The following is a 15,917-nucleotide window of genomic DNA, read 5'->3' on the forward strand; positions in this document are numbered from 1 at the left end:
GGAACACCCATTCAGAGCCTGCCCCACATATGACCCATACATATACAGCCACCCAATTAGAGAAGATGGACGAAGCAAAGAAGTGCAGGCCTACAGGAACCGGATGTAGATCGCTCCTGAGAGACACAGCCAGAATACAGCAAATACAGAGGCGAATGCCAGCAGCAAACCACTGAACTGAGAATAGGTCCCCCGTTGAAGGAATCAGAGAAAGAACTGGAAGAGCTTGAAGGGGCTCGAGACCCCATATGTACAACAATGCCAACCAACCAGAGCTTCCAGGGACTAAGCCACTACCTAAAGACTATACATGGACTGACCCTGGACTCTGACCCCATAGGTAGCAATGAATATCCTAGTAAGAGCACCAGTGGAAGGGGAAGCCCTGGGTCCTGCTAAGACTGAACCCCCAGTGAACTAGACTGGAGGGGGGAGGGCGGCAATGGGGGGAGGGTTGGGAGGGAAACACCCATAAGGAAAGGGAGGGGGAGGGGGATGTTTGCCCGGAAACCGGGAAAGGGAATAACACTTGAAATGTATAGAAGAAATACTCAAGTTCATTAAAAAAAAATAATTAGTTAAAGTACATTGATAGTTTTTATGTATTTTCATCTGATATTGAATATATTTTCAAAAAGACAGAAATTTTAAAACTTTTTTATGCTAATTGTACATAGTATATGAAGAGTTTCAAATATGTAACTTGGTACTCTTACCTGTATTTCTAAGTTACTCATCTATGTTGTAGCAAATACATTAATTTCCTTCCTTTTTAAAACTGAATCGGTGCTGAATCTAACATGTTGTTGATTTGCCTATGAGCTGATGGACTTTGGTTCCTTTTTTTTTTTCTTTCTTTCTTTCTTTTTTTTTTTTTTAGATTTTTAAAATTTTTAAATGTTATCCCCTTTCCGAGTTTCCCCTCCAGAAATCTGCTATCCCATTCCCCCTTTCCCTTCTTCTATGGGGGTGCTCCCTAACCCACCCACCCATCCACCCCCACCTCTGCCCTGACATTTCCCTACACTGGGTCATCAAGCCTTGGCAGGTTCAAGGACCTCTCCTCCCACTGTTGACTCACAAGGCCATTCTCTGTTACACATGCAGCTGGAGCCATAGGCCCATCCCAGTATACTCTTGGGATGGTGGTTTAGTCCCTGGGAAAACTGGGGGGTCTGGTTGGTTGATACTGTTTTTTTTTATAGGGATTCAAACCCCTTCAGCTCCTTCAGACCTTTCTCTAACTCCTCTGTTGGGGACCCCATTCTCAGTCCAGTGGTTGGCTGCGAGCATCTGTCTCTGTATTTTTCAGGTTCTAGCTGAGCCTCAGGAGACAATTATATCAGGCTCTTGTCAGCATGTACTTCTTGGCATCCACAGTATTGTCTAGGTTTAGTGTTTGCATATGGGGTGGATTCCCCCAGAGGGGAAGTCTCTTGATGGCTTTTCTTCAGACTCTGCTCCATATTTTGTCTCCCTATTTCCTCCTGTAGTATTTTGTTCCCCTTTCTAAGAAGGGCTTAAGCATCCACACTTCGGTCTTCCATTGAGCTTCATGTGTGTAGGGAGCTGCGACATGCCGCGCCTCAAAGATGGGGCTGGTTTCCGGTTTCAGCCTTCCACCCTCCCAACGGTAAGCGCTCCTTGTAGTAAACAAGTCCTTATTTGGCTATGCCTGCCTGGCCTGCTAGGTTCCACATAGTGACAGCCTGTCTGCATGACCCACGTGGCATGTTGGGGTTGGTTGGCATTGGGTACTTAAGCTGATGTAGGGCGTTCCCCGGGGTAGTAGAAGATTGTATCAAGGTTCCTGAATAAACTCCTTGAAGAAGATCTCCTCTGGTCGTGTCCTCCTTGGTGGTCGAGGTTGGGCGCGACACATGTGGTCTGTGAATTGTACCTTGGGTATTCTGAGCTGTTGGGCTAATATCCACTTATCAGTGATTGCATACCATGTGTGTTCTTTTGTGATAGGATGATATTTTCTAATTCCATCATTTGCCTATGAATTGCATGAAGTCATTGTTTTTTAATAGCTGAGTAGTTTTCTATTATGTAAATACACACCATTTTCTGTATCCATTCCTCTATTGAAGGACATCTGAGTTCTTTCCAGTTTATGGCCAATGTAAATAAGGCTGCTATGAACACAGTGATGCATGTGTCCTTGTTATATGTTGTAGCATCTTTTGGGTACATGCCTAGGAATAGTATAGCTGGGTTCTCAGGGAGGACTATGTCTAATTTTCTGAGGAACCACCAGACTGATTTCTAGAGTGGTTGTGTCAGCTTGCAATTTTACCAACAATGGATGAGTGTTCCCCTTTCTCCACATCCTTGCCAACATTTGTTGTCACCTGAGTTTTGGATCTTAGCCATTCTGACTGGTATGGGGTAGAATCTCAGTGTTATTTTAATATGCATTTCCCTGACGACTAAGGATGTGCACCACTGTGTTCATAGCAGCTTTCTTTAGGTGCTTCTCAGCCATTTGATATTTCCTAGTTGCGAATTCTTGTTTAGCTCTGTACCTCATTTTTAAATAGGGTTATTTGGTTCTCTGGAGTCTAACTTCTAGAGTTCTTTGTATATATTGGATATTAGCCCTCTATCTGATATAGGATTGGTAAAGATCTTTTCCTAATCTGTGGGTTGCTGTTTTATCCTATTGACAGTGTCCCTTGCCTTACAGAAGCTTTTGCAATTTTATGAATTCTATTTGTCTATTGTTGATCTTCAAGCATAAGACATTGGTAGTGTGTTCAGGAAATTTTCCCCTGTGCCAATGTGTTCAAGGATTTTTCCCACTTTCTCTTCTATTTGTTTCAGTGTATCTGGTTTTATGTGGAGGTCCTTGGTCCACTTGAACTTGAGCTTTGTACAAGTCGATAAGAATGGTTCAATTTTCATTCTTCTACATGCTGCCAACCAGTTCAACCAGCACCATTTGTTGAAAATGCTGTCTTTTTTCCATTGGATGGTTTTAGACCCTTTGTCAAAGATCAAATATAGATGTGCGTGGGTTCATTTCTGGGTCCTTAATTCTATTCCATTGGTATACCTGCCTGTCTCTGTATCAATACCATATATTTTTTTGTTGTCTTATTTTTTTAATCACTATTGCTCTGCAATACAGCTGGAGGTTAGGGATGATGATTCCCCCAGAAATTCATTTATTGTTGAGAATAGTTTTTGCTGTCCTGGGTTGTTTGTGATTCCAAATGAATTTGAAAATTGCTCTTTCTAAATCTGGAAAGAATTGACTTGGTTTTTTGATAGGGATTGCATTGAATCTGTAGGTTGCTTTTGGCAAAATAGCCATTTTTACTATATTAATCCTACCAATCCACGAGCATGAAAGATCTTTCCATCTTCTGAGAACTTCTTCGATTTCTTTCTTCATAGACTTGAATTTCTTGTCATACAGATCTTTCACTTGCTTGGTTAGAATGACACTGACGTATTTTATATTATTTATGACTATTGTGAAGGGTGTCCTTTCCCTAATTTCTTTCTCAGACTGTTTATCCTGTAATTCTTTAAGCCATTTTTATGTTTCCTCTTTAAGGGCTTCTACTTGTTTACCTGTGTTGTCCTGTATTTCTTTAAGGGATTCATTTATGTCTTTCTTAAAGTCCTCTGACATCATCATAATATGTGATTTTAAATTAGAATCTTGCTTTTCTGGTGTTGTGGGGTATCCAGGACTTGCTCTGGTGGGAGAATTTTGTTCCGATGATGCTAAGTGGCCTTGGTTTCTGTTACTTAGGTTCTTTCACTAGCCTCCCACCATCTGGTTGTCTCTGCTGTCAGCTAATCTGCTATCTCTGACAGTGGCTTAACCCTCCTGCAAGTGTGTTGGTCAGCACTCCTGGGAGACCAGCTCCCTTTTTGCAGGATCTGGGTACAGAGAGCTGTGGCACTAGGTCAGGTCTGGGTGCAGACAGAAACTGGAATGGTCCTGTCCCAGACTGTTCCCCATTTCCTGTGTCCTGAAGACTCTAGGCGAGTCCCTCTGAGCAGAAGTTAACACTCCTGGGAGACCACCTCTCTTTTAGTGGGATCTGGGTACCAAGAGCTGTGGGCACAGATGTAAATGGGGAGGTTCCTGTCCCAGACTGTCTGGGCTTTAGTTCTTGTCTCTCACCATTGATAGTTTGATACCTCTTTCCTATCTGGAAATGAAAATGTGAGCAGTCACATTCTTCCTGTTCTCCTGACTTCGCATTCTATTGTGATGCCTTTAGCACCATGATGGACTAGATTCCTATTAGAAGTAAAACACAGGTGTTGGGGATTTAGCTCAGTGGTAGAGTGCTTGCCTAGCAAGCACAAGGCCCTGGGTTCAGTCTCCAGCTCTGGGGAAAAAAAAAAGGAAGTAAAACACAAAAGAAAATCTTTCTTCCTTAAGTTTCTCTAGGACGTGGTATTAAGTTTTCAATTTAGAAATCATAAGGGGCTACAACAAAAATCATGAAAGGCTTGAATGAGTTCTATGATTTAGTAGCAATACTTTGGTATAGAAAAGAATATTTTAAATTTCACACCTTACCAACAATTTCATCAATTAATTCCATGACACATACACTAAGACTCATTTCAGTCTCCCCTTATGATTCTTTGAAAATAAGGCAATGGTGAATTTCCAAGACTGTATAAATCTGGAGTAGGAGGTACATAAAAGCTAATCATATTTCAACCCTTTACTTGCTTGTAATTAATTTCTTCTAAATAAAAATATCACTATGAAATCAGTGCAACTGGAAGTAATAGAAAGCAAAATAGGCAATGCCTGTAAACACTAAATGGATTTATTAACTAATTGAGCTTAATCTAACATAAAAATAAAAGTAGATGGGACTGGAGAGATTGCTCAGTTGCTAAGAATTCTGACTGTTCTTCCAGAGGAACTAGGTTCTAGTCTCAAAACCCACATGACAGCTCACAACCATCTGTTCTCCAGTTCAGAGAATCTGAGCCACTCATAGAGACATACACACAGTCAAAACATTAATGTACATAAAATAAAAATAAGTATTGAATGAAGTAAATAAATAAAAATAGACTAAGGCTGAGTAGAGAAAAACTAAAATTGGTTGCTAATTTGGGCTTTAAGTCAGAATAAAATCGATACAATTAAAGGTGGAAATACTATTCAGAAAAGGAATATCCACCAGGATAACAAACATATAAAAAATATTCAGTATAGATTCTCAGACAGGGTGGTGACTAATGACTCAAAATATAATTCCTGGAAATTCCTTTGACAGATCCATTTATTAGACAATTTCCAGAGTAATGACGGGTGTTCCTATGAAAACCTAATTGTGGTATTTAAGCAATCACAATTCCTGGCTTTTATAATCTTATATATGATAGTATTTTTTTCTTTTTATTGAAAATAGGTCCTTTTCATAGGAACACATAAATGTAAGACTCACTGCAAAATTACCTTAAAATATATAAAGCCTAGTTAATATCTGTCTTTTTTTTCATTTATTATTCAGTATATATTAAGCAAAATTAAATACTCAGCCTAAAACATATTATACTCTTTGCATTTTTTTTATTTCCTCATTCTTTTTTTTATTTATTTTATTTTATTTTATTATCTTGAGTATTTCTTATATACATTTCAAGTGTTATTCCCTTTCCCGGTTTCCGGACAGACATCACCCTCCCCCCTCCCCTTCCTTGTGGGTATTCCCCTCCCAAACCTCCCCCCATTGCCACCCTCCCCGCATAGTCTAGTTCACTGGGGGTTCAGTCTTAGCAGGACCCAGGGCTTCCCCTTCCACTGGTGCTCTTACGAGGATATTCATTGCTACCTATGGGGTCAGAGTCCAGGGTCAGTCCATGTATAGTCTTTAGGTAGTGGCTTAGTCCCTGGAAGCTCTGGTTGCTTGACATTGTTGTACTTTTGGGGTCTCGAGCACCTTCAAGCTCTTCCAGTTCTTTCTCTGATTCCTTCAACGGGGGACCTATTCTCAGTTCAGTGGTTTGCTGCTGGCATTCGCCTCTGTATTTGCTGTATTCTGGCTGTGTCTCTCAGGAGCGATCTACATCCGGCTCCTGTCGGTCTGCACTTCTTTGCTTCATCCATCTTGTCTAATTGGGTGGCTGTATATGTATGGGCCACCTGTGGGGCAGGCTCTGAATGGGTGTTCCTTCAGTCTCTGTTTTAATCTTTGCCTCTCCCTCCCCTGCCAAGGGTATTCTTTTTCCTCATTTAAAGAAGGAGTGAAGCATTCACATTTTGATCATCCATCTTGAGTTTCCTTTGTTCTAGGGATCTAGGGTAATTCAAGCATTTGGGCTAATAGCCACTTATCAATGAGTGCATACCATGTATGTCTTTCTGTGAGTGGGTTAGCTCACTCAGGATGATATTTTCCAGTTCCAACCATTTGCCTACGAATTTCATAAACTCGTTGTTTTTGATAGCTGAGTAATATTCCATTGTGTAGATGTACCACATTTTCTGTATCCATTCCTCTGTTGAAGGGCATCTGGGTTCTTTCCATTTTCTGGCTATTATAAATAAGGCTGCGATGAACATAGTGGAGCACGTGTCTCTTTTATATGTTGAGGCATCTTTTGGGTATATGCCCAAGAGAGGTATGGCTGGATCCTCAGGCAGTTCAATGTCCAATTTTCTGAGGAACCTCCAGACTGATTTCCAGAATGGTTTTACCAGTCTGCAATCCCACCAACAATGGAGGAGTGTTCCTCTTTCTCCACATCCTCGCCAGCATCTGCTGTCACCTGAGTTTTTGATCTTAGCCAATCTCACTGGTGTGAGGTGAAATCTCAGGGTTGTTTTGATTTGCATTTCCCTTATGACTAAAGATGTTGAACATTTCTTTAGGTGTTTCTCAGCCATTCGGCATTCCTCAGCTGTGAATTCTTTGTTCAGCTCTGAACCCCATTTTTTAATAGGGTTATTTGTTTCCCTGCGGTCTAACTTCTTGAGTTCTTTGTATATTTTGGATATAAGGCCTCTATCTGTTATAGGATTGGTAAAGATCTTTTCCCAATCTGTTGGTTGTCGTTTTGTCCTAACCACAGTGTCCTTTGCCTTACAGAAGCTTTGCAGTTTTATGAGATCCCATTTGTCGATTCTTGATCTTAGAGCGTAAGCCATTGGTGTTTTGTTCAGGAAATTTTTTCCAGTGCCCATGTGTTCCAGATGCTTCCCTAGTTTTTCTTCTATTAGTTTGAGTGTGTCTGGTTTGATGTGGAGGTCCTTGATCCACTTGGACTTAAGCTTTGTACAGGGTGATAAGCATGGATCGATCTGCATTCTTCTACATGTTGCCCTCCAGTTGAACCAGCACCATTTGCTGAAAATGCTATCTTTTTTCCATTGGATGGTTTTGGCTCCTTTGTCAAAAATCAAGTGACCATAGGTGTGTGGGTTCATTTCTGGGTCTTCAATTCTATTCCATTGGTCTATCTGTCTGTCTCTGTACCAATACCATGCAGTTTTTATCACTATTGCTCTGTAATACTGCTTGAGTTCAGGGATAGTGATTCCCCCTGAAGTCCTCTTACTGTTGAGGATAGCTTTAGCTATCCTGGGTTTTTTGTTATTCCAGATGAATTTGCAAATTGTTCTGTCTAACTCTTTGAAGAATTGGATTGGTATTTTGATGGGGATTGCATTGAATCTGTAGATTGCTTTTGGTAAAATGGCCATTTTTACTATATTAATCCTGCCAACCCATGAGCATGGGAGATCTTTCCATCTTCTGAGGTCTTCTTCAATTTCTTTCCTCAGTGTCTTGAAGTTCTTATTGTACAGATCTTTTACTTGCTTGGTTAAAGTCACACCGAGGTACTTTATATTATTTGGGTCTATTATGAAGGGTGTCGTTTCCCTAATTTCTTTCTCGGCTTGTTTCTCTTTTGTATAGAGGAAGGCAACTGATTTATTTGAGTTAATTTTATACCCAGCCACTTTGCTGAAGTTGTTTATCAGCTTTAGTAGTTCTCTGGTGGAACTTTTGGGATCACTTAAATATACTATCATGTCGTCTGCAAATAGTGATATTTTGACCTCTTCTTTTCCGATCTGTATCCCCTTGACCTCCTTTTGTTGTCTGATTGCTCTGGCTAGAACTTCAAGAACTATATTGAATAAGTAGGGAGAGAGTGGGCAGCCTTGTCTAGTCCCTGATTTTAGTGGGATTGCTTCAAGTTTCTCTCCATTTAGTTTAATGTTAGCAACTGGATTGCTGTATATGGCTTTTACTATGTTTAGGTATGGGCCTTGAATACCTATTCTTTCCAGGACTTTTATCATGAAGGGGTGTTGAATTTTGTCAAATGCTTTCTCAGCATCTAATGAAATGATCATGTGGTTCTGTTCTTTCACTTTGTTTATATGATGGATCACGTTGATGGTTTTCCTTATATTAAACCATCCCTGTATGCCTGGGATGAAGCCTACTTGATCATGGTGGATGATTGTTTTGATGTGCTCTTGAATTCGGTTTGCCAGAATTTTATTGAGTATTTTTGCGTCGATATTCATAAGGGAAATTAGTCTGAAGTTCTCTTTCTTTGTTGGGTCTTTGTGTGGTTTAGGTATAAGAGTAATTGTGGCTTCATAGAAGGAATTTGGTAGGGCTCCATCTGTTTCAATTTTGTGGAATAGTTTGGATAATATTGGTATAAGGTCTTCTATGAAGGTTTGATAGAATTCTGCACTAAACCCGTCTGGACCTTGGCTCTTTTTGGTTGGGAGACCTTTAATGACTGCTTCTATTTCCTTAGGAGTTATGGGGTTGTTTAACTGGTTTATCTGTTCCTGATTTAACTTCGATACCTGGTATCTGTCTAGGAAATTGTCCATTTCCTGAAGATTTTCAAGTTTTGTTGAATATAGGTTTTTATAGTAAGATCTGATGATTTTTTGAATTTCCTCTGAATCTGTAGTTATGTCTCCCTTTTCATTTCTGATTTTGTTAATTTGGACGCACTCTCTGTGTCCTCTCGTTAGTCTGGCTAAGGGTTTATCTATCTTGTTGATTTTCTCAAGGAACCAACTTTTGGTTCTGTTGATTCTTTCTATGGTCCTTTTTGTTTCTACTTGGTTGATTTCAGCTCTGAGTTTGATTATTTCCTGCCTTCTACTCCTCCTGGGTGTATTTGCTTCTTTTTGTTCTAGAGCTTTTAGGTGTGCTGTCAAGCTGCTGACATATGCTCTTTCCTGTTTCTTTCTGCAGGCACTCAGCGCTATGAGTTTTCCTCTTAGCACAGCTTTCATTGTGTCCCATAAGTTTGGGTATGTTGTACCTTCATTTTCATTAAATTCTAAAAAGTTTTTAATTTCTTTCTTTATTTCTTCCTTGACCAGGTTATCATTGAGTAGAGCATTGTTCAATTTCCACCTATATGTGGGCATTCTTCCCTTATTGTTATTGAAGACCAGTTTTAGGCCATGGTGGTCCGATAGCACGCATGGGATTATTTCTATCTTTCTGTACCTGTTGAGGCCCGTTTTGTGACCAATTATATGGTCAATTTTGGAGAAAGTACCATGAGGAGCTGAGAAGAAGGTATATCCTTTTGCTTTAGGATAGAATGTTCTATAAATATCCGTTAAGTCCATTTGGCTCAGGACTTCTCTTAGTCTGTCTACATCTCTGTTTAATTTCTGTTTCCATGATCTGTCCATTGATGAGAGTGGGGTGTTGAAATCTCCCACTATTATTGTGTGAGGTGCAATGTGTGTTTTGAGCTTTAGTAAGGTTTCTTTTACATATGTAGGTGCCCTTTTATTTGGGGCATAGATATTTAGGATTGAGAGTTCATCTTGGTGGATTTTTCCTTTGATGAATATGAAGTGTCCTTCCTTATCTTTTTTGATGACTTTTAGTTGAAAATTGATTTTATTTGATATTAGAATGGCTACTCCAGCTTGCTTCTTCTGACCATTTGCTTGGAAAATTGTTTTCCAGCCTTTCACTCTGAGGTAATGTCTGTCTTTGTCTCTGAGGTGTGTTTCCTGTAGGCAGCAGAATGCAGGGTCCTCGTTGCATATCCAGTTTGTTAATCTATGTCTTTTTATTGGGGAGTTGAGGCCATTGATATTGAGAGATATTAAGGAATAGTGATTATTGCTTCCCGTTATATTCATATTTGGAAGTGAGGTTATGTTTGTGTGCTTTCATTCTCTTTGTTTTGTTGCCAAGATGATTAGTTTCTTGCTTCTAGGGTATAGCTTGCCACCTTATGTTGGGCTTTACCCTTTATTATCCTTTGTAGTGCTGGACTTGTAGAAAGATATTGTGTAAATTTGGTTTTGTCATGGAATATCTTGGTTTCTCCATCTATGTTAATTGAGAGTTTTTCTGGATACAGTAACCTGGGCTGGCATTTGTGTTCTCTTAGGGTCTGTATGACATCTGTCCAGGATCTTCTGGCCTTCATAGTTTCTGGCGAGAAGTCTGGTGTGATTCTGATAGGTCTGCCTTTATATGTTACTTGACCTTTTTCCCTTACTGCTTTTAATATTCTTTCTTTATTTTGTGCGTTTGGTGTTTTGACAATTATGTGACGGGAGGTGTTTCTTTTCTGGTCCAATCTATTCAGAGTTCTGTAGGCTTCTTGTATGCCTATGGGTATCTCTTTTTTTAGGTTAGGGAAGTTTTCTTCTATGATTTTGTTGAAGATATTTACTGGTCCTTTGAGCTGGGAGTCTTCACTCTCTTCTATACCTATTATCCTTAGGTTTGATCTTCTCATTGAGTCCTGGATTTCCTGTATGTTTTGGACCAGTAGCTTTTTCCGCTTTACATTATCTTTGACAGTTGAGTCAATGATTTCTATGGAATCTTCTGCTCCCGAGATTCTCTCTTCCATCTCTTGAATTCTGTTGGTGAAGCTTGTATCTACAGCTCCTTGTCTTTTCTTTTGATTTTCTATGTCCAGGGTTGTTTCCATGTGTTCTTTCTTGATTGCTTCTATTTCCATTTTTAATTCCTTCAACTGTTTGATTGTGTTTTCCTGGAATTCTTTCAGGGATTTTTGCGATTCCTCTCTGTAGGCTTCTACTTGTTCTCTAAGGGAGTTCTTTATGTCTTTCTTGAAGTCCTCCAGCATCATGATCAAATATGATTTTGAAACTAGGTCTTGCTTTTCTGGTGTGTTTGGATATTCCGTGTTTGCTTTGGTGGGAGAATTGGGCTCCGATGATGCCATGTAGTCTTGGTTTCTGTTGCTTGGGTTCCTGCGCTTGCCTCTCGCCATCAGATTATCTCTAGTGTTACTTTGTTCTGCTATTTCTGACAGTGGCTAGACTGTCCTATAACCTGTGTGTCAGGAGTGCTGTAGACCTGTTTTCCTGTTTTCTTTCAGCCAGTTATGGGGACAGAGTGTTCTGCTTTCGGGCGTGTAGTTTTTCCTCTCTACAGGTCTTCAGCTGTTCCTGTGGGCCTGTGTCTTGAGTTCACCAGGCAGGTTTCTTGCAGGGGAAAAGTTGGTCCTACCTGTGGTTCCAAGGCTCAAGTTTGCTCGTGGGGTACTGCCTAAGTCCTCTCCGCGGCGGCAGCAACCGGGAAGATCTGCGCCGCTCTTTCCGGGAGCCTCCGTGCACCAGGGTTCCAGATGGCGTTTGGTGTTTTCCTCTGGCGCCTGGATGTGCACAGAGTGCAGTCTCTTCTGGTTTCCCAGGCGTGTCCGCCTCTCTGAAGGTTCAGCTCTCCCTCCCACGGGATTTGGGTGCAGAGAACTGTTTATCCGGTCTGTTTCCTTCAGGTTCCGGCAGTGTCTCAGGCGCAGGGGTCCTGCCGCTCCCGGGCCCTCCCCTACGGGAACCCAGAGGCCTTATACAGTTGCCTCTTGGGCCAGGGATGTGGGCAGGGGTGGGCAGTGTTGGTGGTCTCCTCCGCTCTGCAGCCTCAGGAGTGCCCACCTGATCAGGCGGTGAGGTCTCTCTCCCACGGGGTTTGGGAGCAGAGAGCTGCTGCGGTCCGGGATCCAGCGGTGTGGGACTTCCGGTAAACACAGGAAGTGCCCGGCCTTAGAGGAATTTTGCCTCTGTGTGTCCTGAGTTCACCAGGCAGGTTTCTTGCAGGGGAAAAGTTGGTCCTATCTGCAGTTCCAAGGCTCAAGTTTGCTCGTGGGGTACTGCCTAAGTCCTCTCCGCTGTGGCAGCAACCGGGAAGATCTGCGCCGCTCTTTCCAGGAGCCTCCGTGCACCAGGGTTCCAGATGGCGTTTGGTGTTTTCCTCTGGCGCCTGGATGTGCACAGAGTGCAGTCTCTTCTGGTTTCCCAGGCGTGTCCGCCTCTCTGAAGGTTCAGCTCTCCCTCCCACGGGATTTGGGTGCAGAGAACTGTTTATCCGGTCTGTTTCCTTCAGGTTCCGGCAGTGTCTCAGGCGCAGGGGTCCTGCCGCTCCCGGGCCCTCCCCTACGGGAACCCAGAGGCCTTATACAGTTGCCTCTTGGGCCAGGGATTTGGGCAGGGGTGGGCAGTGTTGGTGGTCTCCTCCGCTCTGCAGCCTCAGGAGTCAATATCTGTCTTTTATTCAAAGATTTACCTCAATATTAAAATTTTCATATGGTTATCCTATTTCAGAAGTAACACGGGATTCTTCTAACCGAATAAATTGTCATCATCCCTGTTCATTTTAAACCCTTTCAGCTTTCCCATAATTGTCTTATCAAAGATTCCCAAATTTTACTATATTTCAGCTTTGCAGTCCCATCACATTGCACTCAACTGCTCAAATAAAGTAACAGAGCACTATCTGTACTTGACTCATTGAGAGACTGAGACCTCCCTCTTAAATCCACTTTCCATTGAACATTCTAGCTGGCAAGTTAGAGGCTGCGTTACTCAGCCTTCTTCAAAGCTGATAGTTGCCCAGGTAACCATGTCCTAAGTATTGGTGCTGAGCACAAGTGACTGCAAACCGTGCTGTAATTATAATAATATGAGCAGCACATACACAGTTCTTACTGCTTTGAACATTATTTTTATTCTTTCAGCTCAGCTTGTACGAAGACATGAAGAAACTCACCTTCAGTCATGCAGATGATTGTGACCACACTCTAGAAAATAATGTAGGAGCACAATGGAAGTATGAAGTCCCTGAGAGACTTCACAGAACAGAGCAATCAGTCTGACCTAGTGTGACTGTAACATGACTGGAAAATAAGCAAACTGAAGTTCATGTATGAAATATTGCCTATTTTACTGAGTACTTTGCCTACAGTGCTTTTTATAAGTTGCTAATGCTATCTATACTCCCAGGTCTCACAGTAAATTGTATGAACTAATCCAACAATTTTGTTACAGTTAAGTGTATCATCTTATATATGAAATGTGTCTACGGATCATTGTTGAGAACTCCATATGTAATCATTACTGCTACTCTTGTATTCGAATTTCATGTATATAATTATCTATGTCATTAAGGTTTCTATTCCTTTTTTGGTTGAAAAGGAAAATGATAGATTATTTGTGAGAGAGAATTGTGTCTTAACCTATTTTGTAGATCAGGTATCCAGATACCATATGTTTCTCAATTGGTGTTTTAACTGCTTGAATTAAATACAGGCAATTAGATGATCAGCTAGGGTATTGTGTTTGAAAATCTCAAAGTACATGTTGAAGCCTTATTTTTTAATATGGAAATATTGGAGTCTATGAGTTTTGAGATGTATTCAGGGAATAATGGTCTATGCTCTCATTATTGTACTGATGCTTTAATACAGAAAAAGTTTAAGGATGGGCTTCTTATTCTTATTCTCTTTCTCCTTCCTCCTCCTTTCCCTTCTTCTCCTCCTCCTCCTTCTTCAGGAAAGTAGAAAATGGAAGATTAATAATGCAGTGAGAAGGCCTAGTAGACCTGAAGACATAGGATTCAGAGGCAGCTTTGATTTCCAAGGAGGATTAAGGGTCAGTCTTAAGGGCTATGATTGTGGAGGAGGCTCAGGGGCTTTTGGAGGTAAAACTGAAGTCAAAGAGTGGATGTCTGTCACTAACCTAGGCCACCTGGTCATGAACATTAAGTTTAAGTTCCTGGAGAAAATCTACCTGTTCTCTCTTTCCATTAAGGAATCAGGAATAACAGATATTTCCCCTTGGGTCTATTCCTAAAGAATGAAATTCTAAAAATCTTGCCAGTGCAGAAGCAGACTCAAGCCTGGACAGTGGACCAGGCTTAATGCTTTTGTCACTATTTGGGGATTACAATGGTCATGTTGGTGTTGGTGTTAAGTGCTCCAAGGAGTTCGCCACTGTTCTCTCAGGGCCCATCATACTGGCCAAGTTTTCATCATCCCTGTGTGGAGAGGTTACTTGGGGAACAAGAGTGCCAAGCCCCACATTGTTCCATGCAAGGTAACAGGCTGCTGTGTCTCTGCATTCTAGAGGCACTGGCATCACCTCTACTTCTGTGCCCAAGAAGGTACTGATGAAGCCTGGTTTTGAGGCTTGATATGCCCTAGCTAGGGCTCTACTGCCTCCCTGGGAAACTTTGCCAAGGCCACTTAAGCTCAAATATGACCAAGTATCCTAATCAGGAATTCAATGACCGTCTTTTGAAAAGCCACACCAGATTCTCTGTTCAGAGGACCCAGGCTCCAGCTCTGGCTGTCACATAAAAGTTTTATACAAAAAAATAACAATAATGTGAATTTAAAAGAAAAAAACTGACCAGTCCAGCAGGTCCAGTTATTCAGGGTCCCGAAGAGACGCTACCTGAGGGTCAAAGGGGGAGAAAAGAAGGAGACCAAGCAAGGTTCTGTTGTCAAGGTCTCGTTTATTGAGAGGAATGTACAGCATTTAAAGCTCTGAAGCAGGAATTGAAGCAGGAACTGAAGCTTAGGGCGGCGGAGTACTGGGAAGTGCACAAGGACATAAGGTGAATCTCTAAACTGCAAGATATTCTCCTTAGAAAAGGAGGCAACAGTCTTCCCGGGACAAGTTCTTTGAAAAGGTCAAGCCCTTCTCAGGAATCTGCTCAGGGCAGGGCTCTAGCTTTGCTTAGTTCAGACGTCCGGTCCCCGACAAAAAACAAAAGATGCGTTCCTTCTTCCTCTCATATATTTCTTTATCACTTCTTTCACCTGACAAAATAAGATGCATTCCATCATATTACATCATAGAAGAAAGAACATAGCTATACTTCCTCAAAATTGGACTTCTTAGCATCTAGAATAAGCCAAAAATATCTCCTCGTTATTTATTATTCATTCTCAAATGTTTTGTTATAGTAACAAAAAATAAACTTAAAGCATCAAGCCAATGAGACAATTAAAATGAACCCTGTAATAAAATTTCAGGTAAATCAAGCTAATGGGTTGTCAACCGAACAAATTAAAAGCAGTATGATATTTGAAAATATTGAGAAAGAAACTAAATAGAATTGAGGTTCACAGAAAGTACCTCTTAAAAGCATCACAATAAATAGCAATATTCAATAACATAAACTGAGTTGGGAATACATTAAGAATAAGGAACATTTCTATCTAATTTAGCAAATAAACTGCCATTAGCTCAATAGTCAGAGAGCTTTTGGATATGCAGTGAAATGAGGAACTTAATTTTGTGTTTTATCTACCTGAGATGCATTAGTGAAAATTAAACTTCAAATTAATAATTATAATACGAAGACCCATGGCCTCCAACGCTGTTAAACTTTTAAAAAATTAGTAAGTAAAAAACAGAGGCATGTACAATGAATAACATTCAATTTAATTTTATTAAACACAAAGAATACAGGAAGATACATTTTCTATCATGGTTTGATTTAAGCTTCTTGTAATCAAAGAAGAAAGACGACAGATAACAGTAATTTTTCCAGCTCAGGTATTTTGACTACAACAATCAAACATTAGTTTACTAATATTCACTGGAGAAGAGAAAAAATAAAAAATCACATGGCAAGGACCTGAAGAAG

General features: G+C 40.8%; 1 pseudogene; it reads left to right on the plus strand.

Moving 5' to 3' along the window:
• Positions 1-1,576: 1,576 nt before the first annotated feature.
• LOC148001360 (small ribosomal subunit protein uS5 pseudogene) lies at positions 1,577-14,619 on the plus strand (annotated as a pseudogene).
• The last annotated feature ends 1,298 nt before the right edge of the window (positions 14,620-15,917 follow it).

The sequence above is a fragment of the Rattus norvegicus genome, chromosome 14 (assembly GCF_021556685.1).
Source record: "Rattus norvegicus strain SHRSP/BbbUtx chromosome 14, alternate assembly SHRSP_T2T, whole genome shotgun sequence".
Classification (NCBI taxonomy): Eukaryota; Metazoa; Chordata; class Mammalia; order Rodentia; family Muridae; genus Rattus; species Rattus norvegicus.